This window comes from Crassostrea angulata, chromosome 1, assembly GCF_025612915.1.
Source record: "Crassostrea angulata isolate pt1a10 chromosome 1, ASM2561291v2, whole genome shotgun sequence".
NCBI lineage: Eukaryota > Metazoa > Mollusca > Bivalvia > Ostreida > Ostreidae > Magallana > Magallana angulata.
In genome coordinates, this window is record NC_069111.1 from 44006049 (window position 1) to 44013829 (window position 7781).

A 7781-nucleotide genomic window follows, 5' to 3' on the forward strand; every position below is an offset into this window, starting at 1 on the left:
GCAATGCCACTGAGAGCGGCTTCAAACTGTAATTGATCACAGAGAGGCTCATTTGATCTCTATATCAATTTAATAGTTTCTTTTGAATGGAAAATACATTTTATGAGTTCTTTTTGCAATGAGAGCTTGCACAAACAACAAACCAATGTTTCAACCGAAGTTCTATGAAGCTTGTACATGTTTATGGTCCCCTATGCAGGTAAAGTTCGGGTTATATAATTCTATGATTATATAAAATATTGCAATTTTATTCGAGTCAGAGGCATTTTCATTGTACCCATTTGGTGATCCGAACCAGGAACGCGTTCCTTGATCGATTGCATGTAATGTCTATTCGTTCGGGCTGTCTCAGCGTTGGAATAGATAAACATTAATTTCCCTTTTCTAGTCATATTTCCTTCAATTTATTACATATAAGTTTCTTTGTCATTACATGCACCTTGCTATTTACATGCATATTAATTCTAAGATAATGTGGTTAGATCATTTTTTAAAGTTAATTTGAGTGATTTATACATGTATACATTTATTTAGAGATTCGTGAAAATCCAAAGGTTTTTTCTTGAACTTTTCGTCATTTTTTTTCTAAAAAGCCTTTATCTACAGATATCGTATCGGTTTAGCGCTACATGTACGTCGGTGCGTCTATGTACACACAAATGGTCCTAAAGATTATGAAAATATTAATTTTACACGACTCGTTTTTATTACTAATCAGATTTGTCCTTCATAAACAAATTACCAAACTTTTTCTAGACCTATTGAATAAATTTCAAAATTGGAGGGAGGTGGCTACCAGTGGGGGAAATGTTTAACGAATGCAATACTCTAAGAATGCTTTTCAAAAGACATTCAAATGAAAGCGCGAAATTAACTTGCTGCAGATATGTAGCTCCAGGGGAAATTCGGGTTGACGGACTGTGGAGCCACAGTTCCATCCACACAAGAATCTGTTAATTTTTTGCGCGATTTTTGACTTATTTAACTAATTTGAGATATATTCTATAAATATTTTCCTAATAAAGAATTTCTTTGATATATTTTTAAACTTCTGATTCTCCGCTATAATTGCCTCAAACGTTTTACTAAACACCCTAACCGACCACGAAAAGTGTTAATTTCTTGTCAGGATCAAGAGTCGTCATTTTAACCTAAAAGATTTGAAAAATGTGAATGGACAGGTGAATAATGACTTGAAATTAAGCGTACGTTTTTCCCTTCTGCTACACAAACCACACCGTATTTATAGGGCGGGTGGGGTGTTTATAAGATATTCATGTTGGCAAGAAAAATATCTTAGGACATTTTTTTCAATTAAAACGTTTATAGAAAACATTTCCTAAATAAGCTTAACAAGCTTAAAACAGTGCGCAACTTTTTGTGCGCAATAAATACAAAATTTTAGATGAAGTTGTAGCGCCGTGGACCGCATTTTCCGTGGAGCTAAGTTTTGCAGCTAACAATTCACCAGATCAACAGTGTTTTAAAAGAATACATGTAGGGGCGATCTCTACTCTACCTGTCGTATCTATTATAGTCGTTTTTACGATATGATAAGCTCTTGATTTATTCCGGTTATTTCCGGTTACTTCATATTAAAAGAATTAACATTTATCAGGCATATTGATGAAGTCAGTATTGTATATTTTTCAGATTTGCTTATTTGCCGTCAACGAAGTACTTTTATCATTACATAAAAATACTTATCATTTTCACAACTGATAGTCAAATCAATTTGAACTTTTAAATTGTATTTATGAAATATTATCTAACTATTTAAACATGATAAATATTTTTTGGGTGTGGGGGATGAGGTGGGCTCTGTCAACATGTGCTCTTTTCTAAGTGAAGAATGCAGTTTTAAGTGTAACGATTAAAACGGTGAAATCCAAATAACACGAGGTCGTGAGTTTCCTACTTCTCCTTTATTTGTTTGTTGAAAACTCCGTTTTAAAATTGCAGGTTTTTGAGCAATGAATATGCGATTGACAATGGAGCCCTATTTTGATTTTTTTTAAAATTACGATGGGTATAACTATTAAACAGACGTACATTTGCCACAGCTACCGGCAAGTCTTTATCAATAACACGCAAGGCAAACATGACTAGTACTTAAATAAAAATCTCTCGTTTTGCATGTTCTTAGATTGTCTTATTGACCCCAAATTTTATTTATTTTAAACCATGTATCATAAATATTTTTCTTAGTATTAATATTCTGATAGCATATTCCCTTGATTTATGACGTAATGTTTTGTCATAATTTGTTGTCCAGGTGTGATGGACGGAGTGGGTTATTATGTCACATATTAATAACCTGTATATCTATTTAAAAATTTTATCTGTCATGCATAAAACCTAAAACCGTCATTTCTTTAAGAATAAGAACAGTTTATATCAAACGCTTTTGCCTAAGAAATTAAACTTAGCTAGAAGCAATCGGAATTTAAAAAGTTCAAAATACCTGTGTCTTTGATAATCCACAACCGTTCAACTGACGCGCTCATAAACGACAACCGTATGACACTGAGCCCCTCCTCTTTGAGCGCATGAAACTTCAAGGAAGGTATGTCGAGATAGGCCTTATCATTGGGGGTCACCCCCACACCCCCTTGTCAAAAACAAAATGTATCAATAGATACTAAATACAGTACCCAATGACTCTAAACTGTTTTAGCCAATATACAGTCAGGGTTTGCATTAATACAGCTGTAATTATGACATCAAAGTACTAAAGTACTGACGGGTGTTGATTTTATCGATTATCATTTATTTTAAAATCACGATATGTGATTTTGCATGGCAGGTAGTATCAATAATCGAAATATTTCTGAGAAATGGTATGAACCCAGGCAAGATTGAACTCATGTCTTGTTCATCCAAATGATCGGCTGTCTCCGTTTATCTCCGACAAGCAAGAGAGACTCTATGTTTCGTCGTATATTAACGGAGACAGCCGAGCGTCTGTAGGTTGAACGAGACTACATTGAACTCTAGCGGAGGAATACATACGACATCAAAAAATATATAAACTGTTTGTGCCATTTCAAATCTCACAAGGTTTAAAAAAGTTTTCCTGAAAAACAATGTTTCAGAATACCTTGCATCGAATTTATCGATTATTTTGAAGAACTAAGTGTTGTCAGCGGTATTGATTTGTGCTTAGGTCCAAACACTATTTCACTTTCGGTTTGCTCGAGTAAATGCATAGGATAGTTGATTAAAATCAACTCCCCCAAAAAAGTTTATGTAGATGAGAAAATGGTTGCTTTTTTAAATTTCAAAAACACATAGAGTATTTTTCCCTTTGAGCATAAATTCTGCACTTAGTCAAATGTATACAAGTATATGTACACATGTATACATGTGTCGTGTTTACATGTATATGTTTTCGAAATATTTTTTATAGGTTAGGGTTGAATAATTCGATACACAGACTAGAAACTATAAAACCAATTGATAAACATTATGCTTAAAAAAAAATTCTAGGTAAGATTTGTCGACTATTCAAATTATGAATAATTTAAATTTGACCAGTTTTTATCATCAGAAAGAACAATGATAAGATACTTTTATAATTACTTGAATTTTGTCATAAAAAATTTAGCTGATTAAGCTTAAGTTTTTTTTGTACTAAGGTAAGATAAAGAGAAAAAAAATACAAATGCCCAATAGAGGCCAGGTCTTGAAACGTTTTACTTTCGGAACAATTTCCTTGAAAATAAGGTTATCTTTCCAAATTTATTTACTTTCCTTAAGCCTATGTCTAAACACGTTGGCTTCCGTTTCGGTTTTTCAATTTCAGGAAATCTTAACTCGTAATCTAAAATTATATTATAGTTGTCACATTTTGCTATTCAAACTGTCGTCAAAATACTGTAACAGAACTTACATGTATATAATCAATTTTGTGATGGTTAAAAAATATATATATTGATGTTTTATATTTATATACAGTATACTGTCTGTACGGTTTAGGTTTTTGTGATAATGCAACGGTTGAATAGGACATTCATTCATTGTAAAAGTTAATAATTTCGATATTCACTTCAAAATTGAAATACATGTATATCTTATTACACATTTAAAATATTTTGATAGCGTACATATTTTCAGTATACATATTAACGTATATATGTAGATGTAGACCTCTAATACAGCGATTTAGATGACCTTAAGGCAGGTCTAATCCATTCATCCACCTTAAGGTGTCTTTCGTTGATCGTTGAGTTTAACTGAATGGCATAGTTGTATCCGATGTTATCTTTATCATTGATAGAAGGTTGATTCAAGTAAATATCACACGTGCAGCATGTACGTACATCTGTATGTATTATGCATGTCACTGACTATTACAGAGTAAACATGGGCACTCAGCTTTTTATCGTTGATCAAGTGTTTCATGTATTTTTTCTAGTTTTCAGCCTATCATTATGATGCTTGAATGTGAATGATAGTTTTTGAAGAGACGCGTTCAACATACATCAAAATTCGATCTACAAAGATGTATAAAACAAATACTTATCGTCTATAAATTCAATTATGTTCACACAATTAATTAACCAATCAATTGATGCATTTGGCGATATGTTACATCTAATTAACGTATTGTTTATTTTTGTTTCTTTACCTCGTCATAACTTTTTTTTTATTTTCGTCTTACGTTAATGATAAGGAACCAATTTTCTTATCCACAACTGCAGTTTATTGTGTAAACACAAGAGCAAATAATCGTAATGTTCCTGTCTTACGGGAAGAAATGTCCCGCGGTTTTCATTTCCCTCGCCGAAATTTCAAACATGATAAGAAATATCAATTTTTTTGTACATGGCTATCAACCTGATAATACACAGAGAATTTTTTAAAATTTATATTTTTGACTCATGGTATTTCAAGGTCGATGACCACCTGTTAAAGTCAAATGTTTTTACTGTGATTTAATCAGATGAAAAAAAATTAAATAAAAAAAATAATTTAATGATGAAACAGTTTGGCTGTGAATTGTACACTGTGGTTTGCAAGGCAAGTAAAATGAAATCATGACTGTATAGTTTAGTATTCATGAACAACATTGCAGCATTGGGATTTGCGATGTCTCTAAACTACGTGTTTCATCATTTTGAAACTTGTTCCTTCCTTTTTTTCGCTATTTTTAAGGTTTCTTACGTAATAGAAACAGCGGTGATGGCATGGGGCATTTTCGATTGAAACGATCACTGTTCATTGGACACAGATCTCATATAAGTAAAAATAGCTTAAAACAGCAAATAAACCACTCAAGTACCCCGCCTCCCCCCAAAAAAAGAAAAAAAAAAGAAGAAGACCCCTCCCCCCTATAATAACAAATCATTAGGAAACCACAGACGCTATGGTCAATGATGTAGCAAGTGTTCATATGGTTACATAATTATGTAACAATGTAGAACATTCGAGTCCTCATGCATTGTTTTATCACTCTCGATATTCAGTCCCTTTTATTACTAGTAATTTTATGTTTTATAAAGATTCACAACATGAGATATTACCACTGAACTCTAAATTGACCACGTTTTTAATTATTTTTTTTACCGCTGATGTAATCATAGGCGCTTTGGTTAAGGATAAAACAGCTGTTCATATAGTATTTAATCAGGGAAATTCGAGCCCAGTACCTTTTTTATAATGTTGATTTTATAAACCTTCTTTTTAAAATTTAATGTTTACATAATTTCTCGACATTAAGTATTACTTTTTTTAGAAAACTTTTTTGACCATGTTTCACAAGAAAAAAAAACCAACTGTCTTATTTTAGCATGAGAAAATCATACAGAAAAGATAAAAAGAATAATCTTGAATTCACGTATTAGATAATGTAAAATCTTGAACATTTCGTATCTGATATGTTCTCCCGTCAATGGCACAGATAAGATAAAACAATACCGTTACCCGTGACAAAACGTCAAGACATTCAAATGGTATTTTTTCTGTGCATGCTTAATATAATTGGCAATTTTTGTGATTGATATTAGTCTTTGGTGATAGCTTAGAAAGAAAACCACTTAACATGACCAAAAATGATCATTGTGAGCACAGCCAGAGCCGTTGGAATATTGGTGTCTGCACTGTTTGTACAAAAATTGTTCTCACTTTAAATTTGTTGTTTCCTTTTCTAAATATTAGGCAATCCGAAGAAAACTTTATTTTGATATATTTTTTCTATTTCATAAGTTTACATCATTGTCATCGGCAACTTAAGACAACGAAATTCAACCGTTTGTAATATTGAGCAAAAGTCAAGGTCTCGAGTTGCAACCTGAGGTCAAGGTTAATGCATAGTTTGTATTAATTTGAAAGTTAAGTAAAAATAAGATACCCCGACGGCAAGACAAATACACGTTCTTATCTCATAGGAATTACATTATTATGTACATGTACCTTATACACTAAGAAGTTTTGTTGAGTGTACATTATACTGGATTGAACACTTAAAAGTTTTGTCGAGTATATATATATATATATATATATATATATATATATATATATATATATATAAGCACAAACATTGCAATAACTCTCGAATTGACATGTACCTGCCCATAGTGAATGATATAGATATATATAAAGCACAGAGAAATTCACTAGTGAATTTCTCTGTGCTATATATATATATATATATATATATATATATATATATATATATATATATATATATATATATATATATATATATATATATATCTCCACTTATCATTACGTTTCAAATAAATCCTTCGTGGTGGTTATCTGTGACAGTGAAAATAAACTTTTAGTGTCAGAATAGTATAAACTAAGCAATTCGTTATGAGCATACCTTCAATAAATCAATTGAATGTATTACTGTGATGGGACATTTCTATGCAACAAATACCAGTTTTCTCTTCTTTTACTGCACAACAATGCAATTCAAAACAGCAAGGAACATACTTAGATCAGTGCTGTCTGAGTGTAGAAACAATCCTATTCTGGGTTGTCACTTTAACGTGATTGATTTTTTTTTTAACCTAGAGCTTTTTTTGTTGTTCGCCTATTCCGGAAACAAGATCTTTTAATTATTTCTCGAAGTACTTCTCTGTAGTACTACTTTGCCGATATCACAGCTTTGGAGAATTCCAACTCAGTATTCTGTAGCAAAAGGACCAAACTATATTTGATATGTAAAAAATCACAATGAACAAAGTTTAGTCCTTTGGAAAGCGTCATCTGCCACATTACAGTATATGCATAAATGCATTAAATTAAAGGTCTTAAGCGTGTAAACCCAACAACTTTAACATTTGCAAAAACAAATAATCATAAATAATTTAGCGAACAGTATGATACCACTGACGCAATCCTTATATTCAATTCGCGTGTTGTTGTTTTTGTTATTAAAATTTCCATTGCCTTTGTACAAATACCAGCTGATTTTCTTGAGCTTTATATTTAGGTTGGGTTCAAAGGAAACTCGCAGAAAAATGTTACATATGTGACCACTAATGATTACTGTAAAACAGAAGAATGTTAGAAAATAATCATGGTATAAATTATGTCATTCTATTGTACTTAAGATTTAATATGTTTTATACGAATGTGCATGATTAAGATATTATGTACATGTATAAGACAAGTAACTATCAACAACAATAAATCAGACATATTCTCAACAAAAACATGATAAAATGGTGCTGCAATTTACATATATCTTTAAAAAATATGAGCAAATTACAAAAAGAACTAAAAATATATTTTGCAATAAATTAAGACATTGAGAGAATGGAGGTCTT